Raw genomic sequence first — 26,466 nt, forward strand, 5'->3', positions numbered from 1 at the left:
GTCCGACTGCAGCCCACCAGGCTCCTCCATCCATGGGATTTTCCAGGCAAGAGTACTGGAGTGGGGTGCCATTGCCTTCTCCGTGGGTACAGAGTGCAGGGAATGCAAATCTGAGGCTCAGTTTACCCACTAATTCACTGTGGATCTTAGATAAATGATTTCTCTTTTGGACCTCAGCTCTCACCACTGAAAAAAAATGGAGTTAGGTTATGTTCAGACGCTCAGTGAGTCTGGCTCTTTGCGACCCCATGAACTGTAGCCCGCTAGGCTTCTCCGTCCATGGGATTTCCCAGGCAAGAATACTGGAGTGGGTTGCCATTCCCTTCTCCAGGGGGTCTTCCGCTCCCAGGGATTGAACCTGGGTCTCCTGCATTGCAGGTGGATTCTTTACCAATTATTCAGGGAAGCCTTGGGGTTAGGCTAAGTGGTTGCATATAACTCCAGATCAAAAACTGCATGGATTTCAAAATTCTATGTGGAATTTCAACGGCAATTTAACTGCAAGGAGGCTGGACGGCCCGGTGCCATTTCCCACCTCAAGCACATGTCCTTCCTTTCCATGTTCTGCCCCATGGTCAGCACACAAAGTATTGTGCAAGTAGAACTAACTGTTGGGTGCGACTCTCAACAAGCACGGGATAAGAGTGGGGGTGGGTGCTCCAGTCTCCCATCTTCCGGGTGGATGACCCTGGGCCACATCAGACAGCTGCTCAGAAATATCAGAAGAAGTGAACTATGTTGCCTACAGCAGGGACCTCAGTAATGTCCCCCTTCTGTCAGCTTTTCTTCCTTCCTTAGTCCTTCACATCTGCTCCCTAAGATCACCTCCTAAAACAAAACTCCTTCCTCCCAAGTACCTGTTTCAGGTTCTGCTTTCAGGGAACACAAACTAAGACAGCTTTTCGATTTACAAAACAAAGACATTTAGGTGAGAAGGAAATAATGCAACTAGACTGAGGGCAATGTTCTTTCTGCTGCCCTGGGTATAGATGGACAGCCAACTTGGTTGAGAAGCAGCCCCAGAAGAGACCTTCCTTCTTAGCATCTCATCCAAAAAGATAACACTCTACTAATAGAGAAATATTAACAAACCTCATTATATAAAGGGGGCTTTCCAGGTGGTGCTAGTGGTAAAGAACCTACCTGCCAGTGCAGGAGACATAAGAGATGCAGCTTCAATTCCTGGTTCAGGCATTTCCCCTGGAGTAGGAGATGGCAAGCAACCCACTCCAGTATTCTTGCCTGGAGAATCCCATGGGTAGAGGACCCTGGTGGGCTACAGTCCATAGGGTCCATAGAGTCCATAGGGTTGCAGAGAGTTGGACACAACTGAAGCAACTTAGGACGATTATAAAAAGAATAAAAAATGCCATAAGTGATGGAAAATTATTAGCAACAAAAATAAAAGAACACAAGCTTTGATATCAAACAGACCTAGATACGAACCCTCGCTCTGCCACTTCATGGCTGTGCAGCCTGGATGCAGAAGTTTTTTACAGTTGACTGTGCGCCTGTGTAAGAAATCAGGAATAAATAGACCTAAAATACACTAAGTGAATGAAGTTAAAGTTGCCCAGTCGTGTCTGACTCTTTGCGATCCCATGAAGTGTAGCCTACCAGGCTCCTCTGTCTACAGAATTCTCCAGGCAAGAATACTGGAGTGGGTAGCCATTCCCTTCAGGTAACCATCCCAGCCCAGGGATTGAACTCAGGTCTCCTGCATTGCAGGTGGATTCTTTACCGTCTGAGCCACCAGGGAAACCCAAGAATACTGGAGTGGGGAGCCTATCCCTTCTCCAGGGGATCTTCCTGACCCAGGAATCAAACTGGGGTCTCCTGCATTGTAGGCAGATTCTTTAAAAGCTAACCTCCCAATAAATGACCATTATCATGTCATCACTATTACCATTGTTATATATAATAATTTTGTGATTGCTATTCAAACAAAAAAAGATATGTATCATGCCGCAAATGATAACCTCACTCAAAACTGGAGTTTTAGTTACTTTGTGCCCTTTCGAAACAACAGGCAGGGAGTGTTTCTTCCTTCTTTTCTGAGGATTGTAGCACCAAGACACAGGAAAATATAAATGAAAAGGAACACTGCAGATTGTACCCCCTCCCTCTCTCTGCCGAGGACCTGGAGAAGGCCCATTGATGATGCCTGGCACTGAAGCACTTCATTCCCTTGGGTTGTGGACTGACACTCCCAGGGCTGATGGAGACTGAGACAGAGATCCACCCTCCCTGGCTCTCCCTTTCCCGAAACCACCTGTGCTAACTGTTACAGAATGCATCCCAGTTCTGCAGAAGAAGCAGGCAAGCATCCAGTAATGAATACGCCGGGATGCAAAGCTATGTCAGAAAACCATCCAATCTCAAGGACCTTAAATGTCAGCAGATCTCTCCTACTGAAGCCTTGCCAAGTGGGTGCCCTGCAACTCCTGAACACGGCCACATTCCGAGATGGCCTATTCCATATTGTGACAGCTCCGACTTCTAGGAAGCTTTATATTCTTTATATTCATCCAAAATATTTTCCCTGTAGCTTATGCTCATCATTTGTTATACTTCTAATCTATTAAGTCATTTAGAATAAAAGTGAAACTTTCCTCCATATGGCAACCCTTGAAAAAATTGGAAACCTCAGTCGCTTCTTCCCTTGGTTGCCATTTCTTTTGGCTAGACAGCTCCATATCTTTCTTCAGTTCTTCATTTATTCCCCATCATTCAGGGAGATCAGGGAAATAACTTGAATGTATCTAAATAGCTAACTGCCTTTGTGATAAGATAATAATAATAGTATGGTTTAATTTCTAAACAAATAATTGAGAATTGGCGGTATGATCCACATAGAGTCCATAAATACATGTCACTTAAAATAAACCGATCACCCCTCCATCAGGTCTGACCCTCTGTGACCCCACAGCTGTAAACTCTGCAAAACTTCCCCTTCCTCTGACTCTGACCTCAGCAGTTAACATGCAGATTATGTGTTAGTCACTTAATTGTCCAACTCTGGGACCCCATGGACTGTAGCCCGCCAGGCTCTTCTGTCCTTGGGATTATCCTGGCAAGGATACTGGAATGGGTAGCCATTCCCTTCTCCAGGGGATCTTCCCGAACTAGGGGTCAAACCCAGGTCTCCTGCATTGCAGACAGATTCTTTACCGTCTGAGCCACTTGAAAAGCAGATGGTTATTTAGGAAGAGCATGGACTCTGGAGTTAGACCAGCTTGAATTTGAACCTCAGCTCTGCTGCTTACCTGCTTAGTGACCTTGGACAGATTGTGTAACACCTTTCAGCCTCAGTCTCCTTGTCTGTAAAATGGACTTAAAACACACACCCCAAATGAGAGAAATGACATAAATGTACTCTGGGTGCAGCCTGGCCATGTGATGCTACAGAAAGAATATGAGCTTGGAGGTTCGATGGAAGAGTTGGAGTCTTGTCTGTGCTACTGCTTATCCCCGAAAATCTGCAGGAGTAACTGAGGTATTCTGAGCCTCTTCTTCATCTGTCAAATGCCAAACAACACTGAACTTGAAAATTTATTGTAAAGATGAAAAAACTATTTGTAATGTGCCTAGAGTAGAGTCTGTTTCTTGAGTTATCCTTATTTTTTTTTTTAAGGTTCTTTTTCCTTTCACTCTCCTTAGAAGATGCAAACCAGGATAACCTCATTTGGGGTTTCAACTGAAGTGGTGGTGGAAGGAATGGGTATTATGAAAAAAAGAGATGCCAAACATAAAAAAAATCCAGAAGATCCCTAAAAAGTAAAAAGTTTATGAGAAGTACTTAAAACAATAATGTCAAGACAGTATACATTTTGATTTTTTACATATTTATATTCAAAAAGAGACCAAGAGAGTTACACCTGTGATACAACAGGATACTAGTGAGTCTGTGTGTGTGTGTGTGTGTGTGTGTGTGTGCGTGTGTGTGTGTGTGTTTAAGTTTAAAACATCAGGAGAGGAATTCACAGGGATAAAGCCAGATCATGTTTGGACCACTGGGAAGAATGTTAAATATTGGGGATGGTGCAAAGAAAAGGCAGAAAGAGCACTTGAAACCTCTATACAGGCTGTGTATATATTCAAAAGGTGTGCCCCTGCCCAACAGATGTAAGAGAAAGATGATTATTATGGGCTTGATGCCAATCCATCACTGCTCCTGGAAAAATATGCCCCAAACACTCATTACTTTTGAGAAGGACTGTCTGAGTGCATGAAAGGCAAATCAGAAGTAACAACCTATTAGGATAAGGACACTTTGACTTCCAAGTCTAAATTTAAAAGCAACTTTGAAAACATTCAGTGGAAAAGGTGTCCAACGATTTCGCTTCTGACCGCTTCTTCAGTCTGCTTTGGACCCTGAAGAAACCACTTTTCCCTCTCTCTGCACCTCTGTGTAAGATGTAAGGTGGACTGAGGGTGCACTGGCCAATTTCTGGGCTCCCTTTCAGCACCAACAAATGCTATGTTTCTTTTCTGTCAAAAGTATTCAAGATTGATTAGCATCAAGAAACCAGAAAATTTCCAGGCAGCTTTCAGTATAGAACCTGGAATGGTAGAAGCTGAATGAGAATATACGCTTGAATGTGTACTGTTTCAAAATTAAAATCAATCAATGAACATCTAGGTAATGCTCAAAGTGGTTAGATAACATCTGGTTAATTGAAACCTAAGATGACTTGCAGGATACAGGCTTTTACTACACTGGAACCAGTACAGTCTGACATTCTGATCTAGAAATTCTTGCATTAAACCATGATTTCAGCAAGAACATAAGTGGGTCTCCTCACTTCCTTCAAAAGAGTCTTTGCTCAGTCTTAAAGGTGGCGACATGAGCTCATGTCCTCTAAGCCAAGAAGGAAGTCTCCGTCTCCTCGTTTACACACATCCCTTCATCCTTCCTCCTTAGTCTCCATCCCTGGCACTTTTTATCATGAGGCAGAGGCTGGACAGGTTCAAGTTTGTGTCTGGTACAGAAAGCAGTGGTAAATCTGGGGGAAGGATTTGGTGTCTGGGGGCCTTAAGGACTTGAATACAAGGCCACCTACACACCATCCATTCATTTGCTATCTGGAGAGAAACAGAGCCGCCCAGATGCAATATCCTCAGACATGCATCCCTCCTGAAGATACAGCCTGTGCTTGCATGAGCACGTGCTCCGTCTCTTCAGCTCTGCCCGACTGTGCGACCCTATGGACCGTAGCCCCCCCAGGTTCCTCTGTCCATGGGGATCCTCCAGGCAAGAATACTGGAAGGGGTTGCTATGCCCTCCTCCAGGGGATCTTCCCAACCCAGGTATTGAACCCACGTCTCTTTACATGTCCTGAATTGGCAGGCAGGTTCTTTTACACTAGTACCACCTGGGAAGCCTGTGTATACAGCCTAAATATTCAATATTAATGACACCATTACATAATTATTACATGTGATGACAATAAGGATACAGTGATTTGACCACCATACTGGAACACAAACACTGTCCTTCAGCCATATACACATATCATATTGTCATTATGGAGGTCATAACTTGCTTCTTCATGGACTGTTTCCCCAAAGAGATGAGGCTGCTCAGATGCTTTGTCCTCCTGGTCATCTCTAGGGAAGTTGGTTACCTTGATGAGTTGCTGAAGGAAGTACATGCCGAGCCCCTTCCCCTAGCAGGGTGGAAAGGCAGCATACATCTTGGGCCACCCACTCCCTATCTTATGCTTTCTCCCTTTCATCAAATGCCTTTGCCATTCATTCCAGCAACAGAAGGCCGGGGTGGGCCAGCCGGATGGCATGGTGCTGAAATCACTCCCCATAAAAACGTGCCTGCAATGTTACAACAGCTTTGATGCTGTTGTAATGCACCCATAAAATCAAGGAACATATGTAGAGGCAGCTGCTGGTGGCAGCAAAGGAATGTAAAAAATATGGGGCTGTTGAAAAACTTTGATAGATTTTACTGCCAGCCAAGTATATATATTTTTTATGGTCTGCTATGTGAAACTACAAAAAAATGCCATGCTTTTCTTTAGTGTGTTTATTCATTGCATCATTTACAACAAATTTCTGAGAAAAACTAGTAGACTGGATGACTAGTTTTCAAATCAGTGGTTTCTGTTTAGCCTTAAGTAACAGAGAAAAAGAAAAAAGGCTTTAATAACTGGCCCTTGGAAGGCAGTGGGGAAGCCCTAGGTATTAGGAAAAAGCTAAGGTCATTCCCCATAAGTCATGTCCCTACATCACACCCTCTGTATACATCTGGACCCTCAGAAGATGGCTTCACAACAGCTTTGATCTGGCAAGCAACTAAGTAGGGATATGATAATGAGGGAGGAAAATATCAGATTACTGAAGCCTAAGGGAAGGCTGATGCTGGGAGAGATTGAACGCAAAAGGAAAAGGGGGAGGTGGAGGATGAGATAATTAGTTAGCATCACCAACTCAATGGACATGAACTTGGGCAAACTCCAGGATATAGTGAAGGGCAGGGAAGCCCGGCATGCTGCAGTACATGGGATCGCAAATAATTGGACACAACTTAGCCACTGAACAACAACAACAACAAGGGTAGTATTAGTATAAAAATAAAAGGATGCACAAAGCAAATCAATAGGATGTGAAAAGAAAATATTACAACTACCATTACATTTATCTGTATTTAAATAATAGAGAAAAAAGTATGTTTACTAATATTTAATATATTCTCAATGGGAGTGCTCTTATTACTAGCAGGTCAATGCAGGGGAGGACTCAATCCAAAATTCATATACTGCAGCCATGAAATTAGAAGATGATTGCTTCTTGGCATGAAAGCTATGACAAACCTAAACAGTGTGTTAAAAAGCAAAGACATCACTTTGTCGACAAAGGTTCTTATCATCAAGGCTATGTTTTTTCCAGTAGTCACATACGGCTATGAGAGCTGGACCATAAAGAAGGCAGAGTGCCGAAGAATTGATGCTTTTGAACTGTGGTGTTGGAGAAGACTCTTGAGAGACCCTTGGACTGCAAGGAGATCCAACCAGTCAATCTTAAAGGAAATCAACCCTGAATACTCATTGGAAGGACTAATGCTGAAGCTGAAGCTCCAGTACTTACACAAACAGCCAATTCATTAGAAAAGACCCTGATGCTGGGAAAGACCGAAGGCAGAAGAGGGTGACAGAGGACATGATTGTTGGATGGTATCACTGATGCAACTGACAAGAACTCAGGCAAACTCTGGGAGTTTGTGAGGGACAGGGAAGCCAGGCATGCTGCAGTCCATGGGGTCACGAAGAGACAGACACAACTTGGTGCCTGAATGACCATAACATACCAATATATTGGGATAAATTTTCCAAAATTCTTTATTATAAATGTATGACCAAAAAGTTTAGAGACTGCTGAGTTAATAGTACAAAATTCTTTACCTAATACAATGAGAAAAGGCCCAAATTTTCAAGAAATAGTTCTATTTTTTTTTAGACCATGAGGCATTTATTGCTTTCTTATTTGCAAAAGCACATTAGTGACTAGTGGCAATGATAAAGAACAGTTGACATCAATGCCATTCAAAAGAGTAATTTAATAAGTAGAATAATGTCCTATGATAGCCACTAAAATCAAACTTGAAGACTAGGGAAATGATCATTTTTCATCAGAACTGGAATATATAAAATATTAAATGTTTTCTCCATTATGACATTTTAATAACATCACATATACTCTTCATATAGAGATAGGAAATAATTCTTATGTGATATAATATGTTTTAGAGCATGAGTGAAAAGTGAAAGTGTCAACTGCTCAGTCATGTTCCACTCTTTTACAACTCCATGGATTATAGCCCGCCAGGCTCCTCTGTCCATGGAATTCTCCAGGCAAGAACAGTGGAGTAGGTAGCCATTCCCTTCTCCAGGGGATCTTCCTGACCCAGGGATCAAACCCAGGTCTCCTGCATTGCAGGAAAATTCTTTACCATCTGAGCCACCAGGGACATTTTAATCACATCACATACTCTTCATATAGACATAAGAAATAATTCTTATATGATTTGTTTCAGAGCATAAAAGTGTGGCAAATTTCCTAATTATTTTATTTGGCTGGAGCATGTGTCCTCTGGTTGGTTGGCTGGCATATGTTTGTTTTTGCTTTGACTGTAATCCTTCGGTGACTCCCATGTTAACACTAGTTTTATTTTTTCTCATACTTTTTATCCTACTGGCATTTTTAATGGAGATAAGGAAGGCTCAAAATGCACACACCCACAATGTCCCCTTACCCTGCTCTTTCCAGGACACCATGTGAACCTCCTTGCTGCAAACCACAGTCAGCTTCAGAAGAGGAAAAAAATACCAAGCAGCTAGGGTAAAGCCATGACTATAAACTTTAGTACTAGAGAATGTGGTCTAGTTTTAAATAAGCATGGGTTTGATAACAGAAGAAAGTTCCTATTCTGGATCTGCCTTTAACATGGCTGTGTGCTAAGTGGGCAAGTTCGTGACTCTTTCTTAGACACGGACATCCGTAAAATGCAGATACTTTATATACACCTTAACAGGATTGGTGGTACTAGATAAATGGAAACTATTATCGTGAATATTATAACATAACATTTATTGCCTGTAACATCTGTCCACTGAAGGGCAAATAATTCAGAAGATTTAACATGATCATTATCATCGTTAAAACAAGGTTGGGAAAGGAGGAAGCAGTAGAGGAAAATCAGAAATGCTTGTATGTAGAATGAGAATGAAGGAACTTTAAATATGGTCTGATGAATCTCTCTCAGAGTGCTGCTTCGCCCAGCAAGACAAACGAGCTAACACAAGGCTACACGGTCAGGAACTGCTGCTATCTTTGGGAAGAGACACGGCTTAGCTTAAATCTTTCCAATGGTCTTCAATGATTTAGCTCTTGACCATACAGGGACCAATGAAACAAGCACATTTCCAGTCCTGACTTCGTGGGCTTAGGTGAAAAATCTATTAATAGGCATGAAAGGCCAGATGGACTGGCCAGGGCCTGGAGCACAGAGGTTAGGTTTAGAGAAACCATCTGGGGCTTGTTCTTACGCCTTCGTGAAAAAGCCAGTGAGAGCCCAGAACACAACACAGTCAATTAGTTGGAGGCCTGCTGGTTCTGTCAGCCTTTTACTGATACAGAAAAAGGCTGGTCTGAAGGAGGGAAAGGCTTCGTTAGTTTCTTCTTCCTTTTCTAATTTTAAAAACTGGATACATGTTGGAAGCTAGGAAAGTAAGCAGAGAATTTAGGATTCACCCAGGTACACATTTCCCAGCGTGACAGCAGACAGTTTCCAGAACCCCCTCGTTCCATCTGAGGTGGTGTTCCCATAGTAGGGGGTGAGAGAGGTCTGGCTCTGGGTGTTTGCTGGAGGAAAAATCCAAACTACCCATCTGAGTTTGTCAAACACTTGTCTTAGAAACAAGTTGATTCCGTTCAGCATTACCCACCTTCCGGAAGAGTTCATGCTAAGCTTTCAGAATTACTGAGTTTCCAAACGTAAAAATAAAAATCTCCACCATCACAGCAACAGGGAAGAACGCTTTTAAATGTCAGCTCCTTTACTTACTAGCCGTTCGATTTCAGACCGGTTACTTAACCCTTCTGACCTGCAGTTGCTTCCTGTTAAAGGATGATAATAATAAAAGTGTCTTCATGTTAAAAGATGACTTAAAAAAGACACAATTTATGTAAGAAAGTTAGCACAGTTCATTCATCATTTTCATCCATTCATTTTGTCAACATGTATTCACTGGGTACTAACTCTATTCCAGGCACAGATGGCATAGCAGTGAAAAGGTATATAATATACTAGCTTATAATAGGCAACTAAATAACAGCAGCTATTTTTAAAATGCAGAAATTTGGGAAATAGGAAAAAAAAGGAATTTTTTTTAAACCCATAACCCTACTGGCCATAAATAAACAATTTTAGTATTTTTTATATAATTCTTTGCTTTGATTTATTTTGAACAACAATGATCTAGATAAAGCTAAACCTAAAAGAGTATAAAGCAACTACAAACAGTGGACTTTCTACGAGAATATGTTATAAGCAATATTTAGAAAATGCTTACTGCTAATTTTATATTTTATTAGGTGCTAACATAGGAACATGATCAGATTTTTAGATTACGAGGGTAGGTATTTTAACTTTGGAATAAATGAAACAAAATTTTATAATTTTGGGCAGACAGATCTCATTTTGAATCTAGCCTCTGTCTCTAACTAGCTGTGTGATCTTGGGAGATTTTACTTCTCTAAGATTCAGTTTTCTCATCTTCAAATTTAGTTAAGGTTCTATGTATGATCTAGTTATTACCAATGTCTAAAAGAATACAAGCTTTTGTTATTTTATGAAATTGATAAATGTCTGCCTCTAATTTTATGGTGGACTTAATGACATTTCTGTAGATAGAATATTAAGGTGTATGCTTTGAATGAAGGAGCCAAGAAGAAAAATAAGTATATCTTAAATGGCTTTATATTGAAAACAAAATGATACCATAGAATATGTCAAATTTATCTACTGGAGGATTTTTCATTCTCTCCTAAAAAATATTTTCAGGTATAACTAAACTGAAACCAATCAGTAATCACACCTTTTTAAAAAAAAATGAAAATAATGTCTTTGTGAATTTTTGAACCTGCAAGAGATTTCAAGTTACAGAAGTAAAAGATGAATTTTCATGTTTGTTTGTCTCTTGATTGGTTTTGCTATTAATTGATTTAATTTTCATTATTTTTCCAACCTGTGTCTTAGTCCCCAGATATACATGCCCTTGGTTTAGATGAAGTAGAGGCTGGTTAAAAGTAACTGGAGAGGTATGCTAAACTACCCATTTAAGGGACAACGTTCAGTCACAGAGAAAAGCAACTCATAACTGAAGGTGTCCTAGATTGAGACCTCTTCCTCCCTTTTCTTTCTCTTACTTAAGACAGTGGCACATATACACAATGCAGTATTATTCAGCCATTAAAAAAGAATGAAATAATGCCATTTGCAGCAACATGGATAGACCTGGAGATTATCACACGAAGTAAAGTAAGTCAGAGAAATACACATATCATATATCACTTTATGTGGAATTTTTAGAAAATGATACAAACGAATTTGTTTACAAAACAGAAATAGACTCACAGACTTAAAGAATGAACTTATGGTTACCAGGTGGGAAGGATAGGGTAGGGGAGAGACTGAGAGTTTGGGACTGACATGTCCACACCGCTATATTTAAAATAGATAATCAACAAGGACCTATTCTGTAGCATAGTCTGCTCAATATTCTATAATAACCTAAATGGGAAAAGAACGTGAAAAAGAATAGATACGTGTATAGGTATAACAGAATCACTTTGCTGTACATCTGAAACTAACACAACACTGTTAATCAACTGTTCTCCAATATAATATAAAAACTTTTTAAGAAGACAGGTATAATAATAAAGACAGAGATAAAGACAATAATACCCATCTACTTCTGCTATCCAAATTTCCTTTCCTACCATTGTTGCAATATATCCAATTTTTAAACTTATGACAGAAAATATGATATTTGCTCAGCCAGATATCAGGATAATTTAGGTTCCTTCCAATTCTATAATAGTAGGAATTCTAGAAATTTTTTTATTCTGTCTTATCTCCAATTTAGACCATGAAACTATCCCTCAGAGTTCTCACCACCACACCTTGGAGTCCACCTTTGTATTCCTAGAATATATTCAGGTTGGCAATTTATTTTAAAGCACTGTGGTTTACTGCCCTAACTTGTGTCTTCCCACCTAAGGTGTTCATGCTTGAAGGGTAAGAGTAACTTTCATTTCTCTTCTGTGCTCCACGGCACAGGGCACTGAGCCACTTTGATGATTTGACAGTAGTATTATAAGAATCCCTGGGGTCAGGAGGCCAAGTTTGTGTGGCATGTGTGCATACAATATAAAGAGGGAAACCAGGTCATTCAATTTGCAATTCTTGCTGGAAAAAAATTTAAAATGATAAAATGTTAAATGTTAAAAATTTAAAATCTTAAAAAAATTTAACGTTTTTTGGTAAAGCCATGTTAGATGAAAGCCAAAACGACTCTCAAAGTGTGACTCATTTCCTGCTGTAAGAGTCACCAGTTGATTCAAAATCCCATTCCTCTCTTCAGTTCTTACAAATGAGTGTTGCACAATTTAAGACTCTCTTCCATTAATGTCAAGTCTCTTTACTAGTGAATATCTAAGCAAGGTGTCAAGTGAAAGTGAACGTCGCTCAGTCGTGTCCAACTCTTTGCAACCCCATGGACTGTACAATTCATGGAATTCTCCAGGCCAGAATACTGGAATGGGTTGCCATTCCCGTCTTCAGGGGATCGTCCCAATCCAGGGACTGAACCCAGGTCTCCCGCATTGCAAGCAGATTCTTTACCAGCTGAGCCACCAAGGAAGCCCAAGCAAGGTATCAAGAGCTATGAAATTAACCTCCATAAGCTAAAATTAATGTTTTACTTGAACATACTAAAGAATTCAATTAAATATTTTATAAAAGCAAAGAAGGAAAAACAGCGTCCTCCCATTGGAAGTGCATTTACCATGGATACAGGCATGTGTAGACACAAGTACATTATTGGAATTTTGCTTCAAAGTGTGATTGGTCCAGGTGGATCTTGAACCCTCCAATATCCTAAGCAGGAAAAAGGTTAAAAGGAAAACATGATGCTAAGACCCATCTGTATCCTAGTTTAGATCACAGCCTTTGTAGAAATGCCCACCCCACCATTATCCACTGAAATGTCTATGAACCAGACAATACTAGAGTCAGCAGTAGCATAAAGAAAAACCATCATATATTGCTGTTGAGAACATAAAATGATGCCACAACTTCAGAAAACTTTTAGCAGTTTCTTTAAAAGTTAAACACACAGTTATCATGTGATACAAGAATTCCACTCCTAAGTATTTACCCAGGAGAAGTAAAAATATATGTCTATACAAAGACTGTTCACAAGTGTTCAGAGCAGCATTATTCACAATAACCCTAAAGTGTAAAGAATTCAAATTCCTATCAATTGGTGAATAAACAATCAAAATATATATCCATACAATGGAAAACTATTTGGCAATAAAAAGCAACAGAAATACTGATACATACTAAAACATGATGAGCTTCAAATACATCATGCTCAGTGAAAAAAGCAAGATATAAAAATGCACATGTTATATGATCCATGTATATAGAACATCCAGAAATGGAAAATCTATAGAGACTGAAACAGTGGTTGTCTAGGTCTGTGGGTAGAAAGGGAGAGTGGGCAGGAGGTTTCTTTATAGGTTGATAGAAATGTTCTACTTAGATTGTGATGATGGTTGTACAGCTCCATCTATACCCTCTTGATATACTAAACCCACATCCAGATTTACCAAGAAATGAAAGGAGGGTGAGGTGATTCATTGTGATAGAAATGTGTTAGAAGATGGCTAACTTTAAATTTCTTCCAAAGAACTATTAACACATCATTAGATTTCTATAAGTCCTATTAGCACACGATTTCAGAGGGACCACCTGTTGTACAAAGAGAGGCCACCTGTGCCGGTCAAGGAGTTATGTTAATTTGCGAAGACCTCAGAGGCTTGTTTTCAATTAGTTTAATCCCTAACATGCTTTGATTTCCTCGGTGTGAGCCCAGCCCATGAGATGACTCGGCACTTCTCTGAAAGAGATGCCCAGAATTTCTACTTTAAGACAAAGGAGGAGAGTAGCAAGTGCAAGAACTGGAAGTCAGGAAATTAAGTGACTCAGTGCTAAGATCTCATGGTAGACCAGAAGTTTTAGGAATAGCAACAGACACAAGACCCAGACTGGCTTAGTCAAGAATACGACATTGTATGCCAGGACACATTTTATATCAGGGTCAATCGTCTTTCCAAGGTATGTGTATGAAGTCAGTTTCTTCTGAGTTCTGGGATGCTAAGAGGCTAATTCTCAAAGCCAGATAAAGTAAAGAAGTGCAGTTGTTCCCATCACCAGGCACCAGCACACCTAACCTTGAATATTTCTACTTTTGATTCTGAACCCCACAACCAGAGTTCACTCCCTCCCTCCCCAATGTATATAACCTAACTACTAATCAAGTCTGATTATTTAAAAATTATTGGACTTCCCTGGTAGTGCTGTGGATAGGAATGTGCCTGCCAATGCAGGTGACACAGGTTCGATCCTTGGTCAGATGGACTCAGTCACAGGCCTTGGAGTAAACTAAGCCCCTGTACCACAACTACCGAGCCTGCACTGCAGAGCCTGTGCTCACAACAAGAGAAACCACCACAGTGGGCGCCCACGCACCACGATGACGAGTAGCCCCCGCTCGTCGCCACCAGAGAAAGTCCAGGCAAAGCAGCAAAGACCTGGTGCAGCCCCAAATACCTTAACTGATTTCAACTACTGGAAAAAATTTCAAGCACATGCAAAAGTAGAATACTCCTGTAATAAATATCAATGTACCTAACTTCTGGGTTTAACAATTATCATCTTCTGATTTCAAAAGATGTTTTACCAACTCTTACTAACAGACTCACTTATGATAGTAGAAAATTGGAAACAATCTAATAGCACAATAATGGAGTATGTGATTTTAAGAAACCATGTGATGCATCCACATAACAGAATATAATGTGGCCATTAGAAATGATAACTTAGCAAACAAGATGACATATGAATATGCACATGAAAAAATTACAGATGAATATGCCAATGAAAATACAGCAACTCTTAAACAATACTGCCAAATTATGCTCTGGAAAAATATTGTTACTCATGTCAGAAATACGTGAGGGTCCATTTCCATGAATACTCACTAGAACTAAATATTATTAATTTTTAATGAATGTGAGTTTGCCATATTTCATTTTAAAGTATTATTTGAACTTTGGGTACCCCCTTTGGTGGAATTCCTACCATCAGCACGGGTCTTCTATTCCGAAGGGTCACCCCTCTGCTCCCTGACCTACCCCCACATTTTGTAATTTCTCAGACCCGGGTCGGGCTGTGATATTGGTCATCCCGCAGCTCCTGGCTTCAGGTCCAGAGTAACTTCCACTATACCCGGTGACCTTCTCTATAATCATTCTTAACCTCACTTAATTTTTAAACAGCAAAGCATTACCATGCCACAGTTTTTAATACCAACTTCCAACTGATATTAGGAGCACATTTTGCTGCATAATGTTGGGTCACCTTTTATATTGGATGAGAGGGGGCGAAGGGCAGACCAGAGTCACTGCAAACACAAACACAGCAGCCAACATCAGACTCACAACATGTGCCAGAGGATGCTAATATGTGACATGGTTTTAGAACCTGTGATGATAAACAGTAAATAAACAGTTCCTTATCATGAACTGACTGAACGATGGTATGACAAATCCTAAACTTGAGTGTGTGGACATCTGAACCCTACTTAGCAGGCTCTATCCACACCAGAACAAATCATCTAAGATTGTAAACTGCATTTTCTACCCCTCTCCCTCCTTCGCCAGTGTCAATACATCAACTTGAAGTCATCAACGCTGGATTTTATGAGAGCTGAGAATTGTTTGTTGTTGTTTTTTTTTCCCCTCACCATGACATGTGAACTTTGGGTACTTCCCAAAGGGAAGTATAGATAAATTTCACCAGAGGATGAAAGAGTGCCATTCAAGAAACAAGACTTATTTCCATGTAAGATATTATTAAAAAAGAGACTGTAGTTACCATTTTCTCTCTGATTAGTGGGTTCAAGATGAAATGTGGTTTGGTTTGAGAAGAAAAATCAACACAACCTTACCAGCTCTGCACAATGCAATTAATTTATTAAACTAATCTAGGTATCAGCTATTTTTCATATACTACTTCCCAGACACAAAGGAATCAGATCTCTGACAGCATAATAGTAAGAACACTACCTCTGGAGTTAGAAAGGTTCACTTTCTGCCTTATTACCTGGATGATTCCAAGCAAAGTGCATACTAGGCTTCAGTTTCCCCATCTATAAAACGGGGATAATGATATCCCATCTCATAAGAAACCTAATCATGTTGTCAAGAATTAAATGTGGTTAGTATTAATTAAAGCATGTGAACCTTGCCTATAGTTCTGAATAGGTAATTATAGGTAAGGTATTCAGGACGCCAGGATTTGTTAGGAAAGAGCATAGCAATTTTATTTTATGGATAGGAAAGCCTGAACACAGGACAGGACTGATTTATTGCACCAGATTTTTACTAAGATTTTCAATGTGGCTAATGCTTGATTCTGTAACATAAAAGGGAGTTGCTGAGCCCACAGCTGTTAACACCAAGGAGATGGGTAAAATGAGACCCAAAACAAACCCACCCTCTACTCTCAGCTCTATTTCCTCTTCACAATGTTTCAGCATCCTTCTTCCATTCCTTCCCATGATCCTGTGTCACTGGATCAAATAAATACTAAGGTTTATAAACGTAAAGTCCAATGGAAGTAGGAATCATTGAAGATACTCACCCACTAATTTTTACTTTATTCTTGTTTTTGAAAGTTTGCTTGGATTCAGTATTTCATTCTCTTGTCAATTTCTGGATCCTGGAACCAATTCTGTTCACTTACTTCACACCATTATGGCCTGAGAGAAGAATGTAATAAAGTCATAAACATACTCTATTGATAATGGGGCCAAAACCACCAAACAGGAAAGAAAAATTATTTTCATCAAATTGAATAAAAATGCCAAGGATGCATTTTGCTAGTACATTACATGTGAGTGTGTGTGTGCATCTATCTTTCTTTCTGGAGAAAAAGATGAGAAAAGTATTGAAAGATGAACTGTTTTCTCCCTATATTTTTTTGTGATAACTTTAAGCAGTTCCCAATAAAATATAAGTAAGCTAAGTACAGGAACGCACAAAAATGATTGCTAAGTGACCAAGTGGGGCTTATACCAGAATTCAAGGTTGTTTTAACAATTTAAAAAAATCAACTACCAGAATACTGTATTAGAATATAGGGCAAAATGCACAGACATCTTGATAAATGTAAAAAAAAAAAAATAGCATTTGCAAAATTCCACACCTATTCATCAATTCTTAATGAATTGATGCTTTTAAACTGTGGTGTTGGAGAAGACTTTCGAGAGTCACTTGGACAGCAAGGAGATCAAACCAGTCAATCCTAAAGGAGATCAACCCTGAATATTCACTGGAAGGACTGATGCTGAAACTCCAATAATTTGGCCACCTGATACAAAGAGCTGACTCATTGGAAAAGACCCTAATCTGCTGGGAAAGATTGAAGGCAAGAGGAGAAGGGGATGACAGAGGATGAGATGGTTGGATGGTATCAGTGAATCAACGGACATGAGTTTGAGCAAACTCTGGGAGACGGTGAAGGACAGGGAAGCCTGGTGTGCTGCATTCCATGGGGTTGCAGAGTCAGACACAACTTAGTGACTGAACAACCACAAATCTAGAAATAGAGAACACTCCTACAACTGAATAAAGAGCACCTATGGAAAAGCCACAATTAGCGTCACATTTGATGATGAAATGTTTGATTGTTGTTGTTCAGTCACCCAGTTGCTCAGTTCTTCAGTGCTCAGCTTTCTTTATGGCCCAACTCTCACATCCATACATGACTACTAGAAAAACCATAGCTTTGACTATACAGAGCTCTGTTGGCAAAGTATTGTCTTTGTTTTTTAATATGCCATCTCGGTTTGTCATAGTTTTTCTTCCAAGGAACAAACATCTTTTAATGTTGGATAATTTCTCCCTAAGATCAGGACCAAGACAAAGAGGCCTGTTCTTATTCTAGTCAACATAGTACTAGAGGTTCTGATTAGGACAATCCAGGAAAGACAATGAAATAAAAGACATACACACTGGAAAAGAAGAAGTAATCCTACTTGCAAACAACATGAGTCTGCATATACAGAATCCTAAGAAATCTACTAAAAATCTATTAGAACTAATTAAAAAATGCTGCAAGGTGGCAGGGAATAAGATCAATACATAAAAATCAATTATATATCTATATACTATCAATGAACAATCTCAAAATGAAACTAAAGAAACAATTTCATTTACAACAGGATCAAAAAGAATAAAATGGTTAAAAATAAACAAAAGAAGTACAAAATTCATATTGTGAAAACTCCAAAACACTGCTAAAAGAAATTAAAGATCTAAGTAAATATGAAGATGCCTACATTCCAAAATCCAAAGACTTAATGTCAAGATGGCAATATTCATATTAATTTACTGATTCAATTCAATCCACCAAAACTTAGCTGACATTTCTCAGAAACTGACAAACTGATACTCAAGTCTATAGAAATACAAAAGACCTAGAGTACTCAAAAAAATTTGGAAAAACAATATTGGGTCTCATAATTCCCAATGTCAAAACATATTAGAAGTGTATGGCAATCAAGACAACTTGATACTAGCCTAAGTGTGGACATTTAGATCAGTGGAATATAACTGAGAGTCTAGAATTAAACAACTGCAATGATCATCAATTGATTTTTGACCAAAGTGCCAAGACAATTCAATGGTTGAAAAAATGAGTCTTTTCAAGAAATGGTGCCTGTACAACTACATATCCATATGAAAAAGAAAAAAAGCTAGACCTCAATTTTCACAAAAGTTAACTCAAAACAGATGAGAACACTACCAGTCATAGCTAAAACTATAAAACTCTCAAAAGGAAATAAATATAGGAGTAAATTTTCGTGACCTTGGTCTTCATAGAGATGACACTAAAATTATGAATATGAAAGAAAAGTAAGTACTATAGATTGGACTCTATCAAAATAAGAACCTCTTTAAAGGATACTTCTAATAAGTGCATAGAAGTAAGAATATAAAGATAATATAGAGAATGTGATAAAATATTTGCAAATCATACATCTGCTAAGCAACTGTATCTAGAACATATAAGGAACTCTGATAATTCAACAATAAAGACAAACAACCTAATTTTAAAATGCATACAATATCTAAATGAACATTTCTGAAAAGAAGATACATAAATTGTCAACAAACACATGAAAAGATGCCCAGAATCATGAACTATTGAGGAAATGTAAATAAAAAGACATATCTGTTCAAACCCATGAGGATGGCTATAATCAAAAAGAAAAATAGTAGCAAGTGCTAATGAGGCTGCAGAGAAATTTGAACATTCATACACTGGTACTGTGAAATGGTGCAGCCACTTTGGAAAAGTCTAGCAGTTCCTCAAAAGATTAAACATAAGAGCTGCCACATGATCGATCAACTCAACTCCTAAGTATTAACCTAAATGCAAATACATGTCCACACTAAAACTTGTGCAGAGATGTCCACAGCAGCATTATTCACCATAGCCAAAAATGAGAAACTAAAGAATGGGTAAATAAGACATGGGATAGCCACACAAAAATATATTACTTAGCAATAAAAAATGAGAAGCATTAGTACAGGTTACAACTTGGATAAACCTTGCAAACAGTTTCCAAAAAGAATGAAGGCAGGCATCGTATATTGTATGATTCCATTTATATTATATGAAACGCCCAAAGTAGGCAAATCTATAATTAGTGGTTGCCTAGGTTTTGGGAAAGGGAGGAAAAGAGAAGTGACATTAATGGGTAAGAGGTTTCCTTTTAAGGTGATGAAAATGTTTTAAAGTCGACAGTGGTGGTGCCTGCATAATTCTGTGAGTATCCTAAAAGTCACTGAACTGTATGCTCTGTGAATATCTGAATAAAGCTGTGGGGAAAAACAAAGAATTCAAGCATGAGTCACTCATGACACACCTCCAGGACAAGACAATGGACCATTTTCTCCCTTAGATTATTTTACATTTGTTTCAGAAATCTGAAGACACGGTGGTGTTTCTCAGTGGGGAAATATTTTCCTTCCAGGAGTTATTCGCCTAATAGAGAAACAATATCCTTAATTGTCTTATTCTGCCGATAAGGATGAGGCTTAAGAATTGCTGTTATTTAGTCACTCCCCTGTGTCCGACTCCTTTTCTGACCCATGGACTGCAGTCCACCAGGCTCCTCTATCCATAGGGTTTCCCAGGCAAGAATACTGAAGTGGGTTTCCTTTTCCTCCTCTAGGGTATCTCCCTCATCCCAGTGCTTTCTTTGCATTGCAGGGGGCCCCTTTACTGCTGAGACACCAGGGAAGCCCAGAGGCTAAATACATGGAACCAAACACTTTACAATAGAAAATGGAGGTGGAAGAATTAATACAGAACAGCTATTTTATTCTACAAAAGCTTTTTTTTTTTTTTCCTGCTGTTGCTACATGTGCTGTGCTGTGCTTAGCCACTCAGTCGTGTCCGACGTTTTGCGACCCCATGGACTGCGGCTAGCCCGCCAGGCTCCTCTGTTCACGGGGATTCTCCAGGCAAGGATACTGGAGTGGGTTGCCATGCCCTCCTCCAGGGGATCTTCCTAACTCAGGGATTGAACCCAGGTCTCCCGCATTGCAGGTGGATTCTTTACTGTCTGAGACACCAAGGAAGCCTATGTATCACAGTAAACACATCACGATATGAAAGTTTCACTTATTTTCTGACTGGGAAAAGATATCCAAGAGGGGAAAATCTGACATGAATATGTTGATGAGTGGACATGAGAGGCTTGTTGTGAGTTCCTCAGCACCACTTAACGTCCTTGATGGCCAATCCGATAAGGACCAGTGTCCAGACTTTGCAAGGGCAGCAACGTCCCTCTGTCCATTCCAATACATCACTGTGAGTTAGAGCAAGGTAACTGCCACCCTCTCATGCCCCTTGAAGATGCCTTCCTGCAGTGCCCCAAGGACAATTTTAAGACTAAAGAGTATTCTAAGAGAGGGGCTATGGGAAAAGGTAGGGTCAAAGAGGAAAACTTCAACACCCATATTTGAAAGGACTGCAGTCAACAACCTTGTCCACTAAGTAGATTCTCTGTCACTCACACACACACACACACACACACACACAGAGTGTTACACACATTAGGTGCTCATGGTACATTTTAATATGATTGCTTATAAGATAAACCCTTTGAAAAAGGATTCAATTTTACTGAAAATATTGATTATGATTTACAGTTGAGTCTGGTACTTCAGGTAGGATTTAGAGTAAATAAAATATTTTATGGGGAAATCATACCATTTATTAAAATGAGTCTATTGCGTCAAAAGCACTATTAGTCTACATCATGGGAGGTAAATGCTATTTCTATTTTATAAGTAACCTGAGTCTCTGAAAGAATAAATATCTAACTTAGACTCACACTGCCAGTAATGGCAGAGAAAAACCTCACATCTTCACCTTCATTTGTGATATTTTTCTTAGTTAATACATTGCCTCTGATGAACAGTAGAGGCACCATTAACAAAAACTGTGTAATGATGCCTCTGTAGGTAGCAAGGTAATGTTGTTCACAGTAGATGCAAAATAAGTATTTTTAATTATTTTATTTTTTACTGAGATAACTATTGACTGAAGGAAAAGGACACAGTGCTGTTTAGAAAACTTCTGATCAGCCTGCATTTTATCATCAGAAGCTTTTTGCAGCTTCAATAATGCCGTGGACTTCCCATCTCTTTGTTAATAATCTGATTACATGCTTCTGCCTTGATGTCTGATCCCAGCAATACCCCCATGGATAACCCAATTCCAGAGAACACTCAAGGTGAATGCCTATCTCTAGTTTTACTAATAATGAAAGCCATACATCATAGCTGCAAATTGCCAGGGACCCTGGGGTAGGCTAAGAAGAGATATTTTAATGGCCTTAGGTAATTATTAAGCACAGACATTTTCCACAGAAGGAAATGGAAGAAGCTGCGTCTCAGGTAGAATCCAGACAGTAAGAGGGCTGACCCCCTTTCTATAGGCATCTTCCAGCAATTTAGAGAGTATCACAGGAAGACTTAAAAGATCAAATCAGCTTTGTTGAAAAATCCCAAGTTGTATAACTGAATGAAGTTGAATAAGCAGAATAAACTGAAGTTTAAGATTGCCCCAGAGGAAAATTGAATGACTACAGTTTTTTCTTTTTCCCCCCACTCCCTAATTCATTTAATAAACATAATTACCAAAATGGTAGTTTTATGCTATGAGTACTAAAAGGAACTGTTTTGAGGAGACATAAGGGAAATCTAAAGACCTTAAGTGAGATGCAAAAGCATTCTATATAGAATTACACATATAGGCCATACCTTTAAATAAAAATATATGAATAGCTAATTTTTCTTAAATGCCACAGTATCAGTCACGTGGGCAGTGGACTTATTTTTAGCTGCCGTTGCCTCCCCAGGTTGTGACGTGAATGCAATATGAGCTCTGCAGTTCTCCTAGCTCCTGTTCACCAGTGAGCTCCCCTGGGCAAATTTCTCATTACTTTACCCAATACGGCTGGTGCTTCTTCAGACACCATGTCCTATTTCTGTCTGTGTTCAAGCCTTTAGTTCAGTTTGTCCACCTGGAGTTCTGTTAATGAATAGAGGCAAGCTCAGCTTAATTTCCAAATCATATCAGCTTTCCATTCATTCAGTGTCAAGGTCACCAATGACCTTCATGTTTTTAAATCTAATGGACAGTTCCTGGTCCTAAAAACACATTTTTTTTCACTTGACACTTAGGATCCCAAACTCCCTTGTTTTTCCCCAAACTTCTCTGTCTCCCAGAATTCTTCACTGATTCCTCCTTGCCAATCTTCATTCTAAATTTTGCAGTGTTTTAGGTCTCATTTATTGAGCTTTGTATCTTTTCTATCTGCATTCACTCCATTGTTGACCTTACCTAATCTTGCAGTTTCAAATGCCATTTCAATACATTCATAAATGTACTTTTCCAGTCCTGATCTTCTAATTCCTGAGCTCCAAACTCAATGAGCCTTCTGACTACTTAACATCTTTATTTGGATGGCGTCTGATATTTAATGAGCTTCCCAAGTGGCACTAGTGGTAAAGAAGCCTCCTGCCAATGCAGGAGACGTAAGAGACATGGGTTTGATCCCCAGGTCAAGAAGATCCCCTGGAGGAGGGCACAGCAACCCACTCCAGTATTCTTGCCTGGAGAATCCCACAGACAGAGGAGCCTGGTGGGCTACCGTCCATAGGGTCACAAAGAGCTGGACACGACTGAAGTGACTTAGCATGCATGTGTGCTGAAATTTAGTAAGTATTAAAAAAAAAATAGGGCTTCCCCATTGGCTCAGGGGTAAAGAATACAAGAACAGCAGGAGATGTAGGCTTGATCCCTGGATCAGGAAGTTCCCCTGGAGAAGGGCATGGCAACCCACTCGAGTATTCTTGCCTGGAGAATCCCATGGACAGAGGAGCCTGGCGGGCTACCATCCACAGGGTCGCAAAGAGTCGGACACGAGAGAAGTGACTTAGCACTCAGCACGCGTTAAATTTTATACCATTTCTCTGTACCTACTATCTGTATCTACAAACATGTGATCATCTACTCTTAATCTATTCCTCTTTATATCCCTATCACAGTAAATGACAACCCACCCTCTTTAGCTCATAGCAAAAACCTTGGAATCACCCTAGTTTCATCACTTTCTCTTATAATACAAATCCAACTCAGCAACAAATATTGATGGTTTGCCCTTTAAAATATATCCAGAAGCTTATCACTTTTTTCCACACCCACCACTGCCACCCTGATCCAAGTAACTAACCTGCTCACCTGCATTATCCTAACACATTTTTGGCCTTGTTTCCCTATATTCTATTCTCAACTCAAGCAAATCAGTACTTTTTCAAAGTAAGTCAAATCATGTTATTCTTCTTTTCAAAAGCTACTAAAGGTCTTCTCTCTCAGAGTAAAACCCAAAGTCCTCAAATGGTTTAGAAGGCTTTAAACAATTTGCTCCCCTCCCAGCCCCCCTCTCAGATCTGGTCCCTGGGATTCTGTCTCTCACTCCCCCGACTCTGGCCCAATGGCCCCTTCTCTTCGCAAAGCGTAACAGTCAGGTTCAGTTTCAGAACTTTGCACTTGCTTTCTCCCGTGCCCAGAATGTTCTCTCCTTCATCCCTCATCTCCTTTTGTTCTTTGATTAAAACGTCACCTTCTCTGTGAGACCTTCTCTGACCATCCTATTTTAAATTGCTACTCCTACCCAGAATCAACTATCACTCTTCTAGGTTATGTTTTTCATTTTTCTTCCTAACATGTTTCACTATCTGGCACATCATATATTTTACCTTTTTTGATACATTGTCTGTGTCCTCCCAGGTATGCAAATTCCATGAAGTTAGGTTTTATCTTTTTAATTCAAGGCTGTGTCCCAGTTTCTAAAACAATAATTGTCAGATCCAAAATAGGCACCTAATAAACAGATTTTGAATACATGCGTGAATTCCTTTCTTATTCCTTACTTAACCCCTTCATATTTAATAGCAGACATATTTACTTAACGGCTGAGGATAAAACAACTATAGTTCTAAATAACATCTTCAAAATCATCCTGTCCAAAATGTCCTCCTTTACACCTCTGGGTGCTTCCCTTGAATGGGTCCACACAGACTGACCCTCCAGGGCTGTTTCATAACCTACAGCCACATCAGGGTTACAGGGATCTCCCACTTCCTTCAAAAGTTTTCCTGATACTTGTGCCAATAATGATGATGACGATGACAATGATGATGTCATAGCACTAATGAACATTTTTAGTGTTTACTATTTATTTATTTACTATTTAAATAAATAAATAAAATATTTTTAAATAGAAAATATCTATTATTTATTTACTATTTATTTATTTAAATGTTTACTATTCATCAGCTATTGTACTCAGAATTTCTCGCTGCATTATCTCACTTAATTCCCACAACAAATCTATCCTGTAAATACTATTATTAATCTTTTTTTTTTAACATGAACTTGATACTCAGCAAGATTAAGCAACGTGAGAGTTTATACAGCTAATTAGTAACAGACCTGGGTTAGGATCTGAGATCTGCCCAACTCCAGAACCCAAGATCTTAGCCTTTACCCTACACTGCCTCCCTCAAGTCTCAGCCTATTCAGGGATGGAATCTCCTCGGTGGCACTGATGGTGGCCACCACGAAGAACAACATCATAGAAAGATCCAGATAATGAGGGTTTTAACATCCTGGGGTTGTAAGGTCAAGGCTCCTCCCTATTCATTGCAAGAACAAAAATGACTGCAACTGTTCACTTAAAATCATGCATCTGAGCATAAACATAAGAAAACAAATGTTATGAAACATTCAACAGCAGTCTCTATTTCAGTTTCCGACACTGTTCAAGATATTAGAAAATTTGAACTCATTGAAACTGTTGATGCAAACGTATATTATCTTCTGGTTCAAAACCAAAAATAGTTACATGTGATCCTTTAAAAGTCCTTGATACTGGAATTGTCTAAATTAATGATCTTAGAAAGCAATTTTGAAAAATTACATAATGAAATAAATTCCTTTTTTATTAAATTATTAAAAAGCTTATCAGTTTATTCACATGGACAAAAGACGTACTCATATCCCATGAAACAAAATCTAGTAGACTTAGTTTAAATCTTGGTTATAAACACTTATTGGATGTAGACCTTATGGATGGCTTTTAGCCATGGCAGGCCTCAATTAATTCATTTTTAAATGTGATTAATACCACCTATCTCTCATGTGTTTTGAAGGTTGAATGATATTATACATAAAATTGCCTTGCACAGTAGCTGACATATAATAAGTTCTCAACAAAGGTTAGCTTGAAATTAGGGTCTCTAAAAAGTTTTAATTAGCAAAGTACAATGGCATGTTATCACGTGTTAAATGAGTTTCAAGAGAATTTCTGGAAGTGTTTTATTAGCCTGTCATTTCTGAGGCAGCAAGCCTTACTATTATGGGCCCCATAGATCTTTTGGGTTGTGTAAATGTAGAGCTTAGGGAAAGATAGTGATGTGCTGGAGAGTGAAGCCACATACAGCTCATTTTGAGAAACTTAACACTGAGCATGTATGTGGCTGCCAAACCCAGCAAGTGATCTTGGGGCAAATGAAAGAGTCAGCGTATCTCATAAAGATGAACAGGGTGCTCAGAAAGAAAGACCATCATATTATTTATAGTAAATTAATAAATGCATAATTATTCTTGGTAACAAATAAAAAGATAAGGAATAGGTTCAAGTGATTGTGGAGACTGAAAAGTCCCTAGACCTGCCGATCTGCAGTCAGCAAGCTAGAGATCCAAGAGACCAAAGTATGTGTGTACGGGTATATATATATTTACAAGGTATACACACACATATAAATACATGCTTGTGGTTCTGCTCATGGTTCTACTTCTCTGATTGAAGCCTGGCTGATGTGTGTCATTATCAACACGAAGCTTACAGAGTAAGAAACCTCCATAGTGCTTTTTTCACAGAACCTGAGGTCATCCAAGACCATAAAGAGCAAATTTGTCTGCAAATATGTAATAGCTTTAAATATGTCCATATG

At 39.2% G+C, this 26,466-nt stretch overlaps 1 long non-coding RNA gene across 1 annotated transcript in view; it reads right to left on the reverse strand.

Moving 5' to 3' along the window:
• Positions 1–16,606: 16,606 nt before the first annotated feature.
• The window catches only part of LOC133054928 (uncharacterized), a 248,159-nt gene continuing 238,299 nt past the window's right edge, over positions 16,607–26,466 (reverse strand). The window contains exon 3 of the long non-coding RNA XR_009692539.1: positions 16,607–16,625. This is a non-coding gene — a long non-coding RNA (uncharacterized LOC133054928). The remainder of the gene's footprint in view (positions 16,626–26,466) is intronic.

Source organism: Dama dama, chromosome 1 (assembly GCF_033118175.1).
Source record: "Dama dama isolate Ldn47 chromosome 1, ASM3311817v1, whole genome shotgun sequence".
Classification (NCBI taxonomy): Eukaryota; Metazoa; Chordata; class Mammalia; order Artiodactyla; family Cervidae; genus Dama; species Dama dama.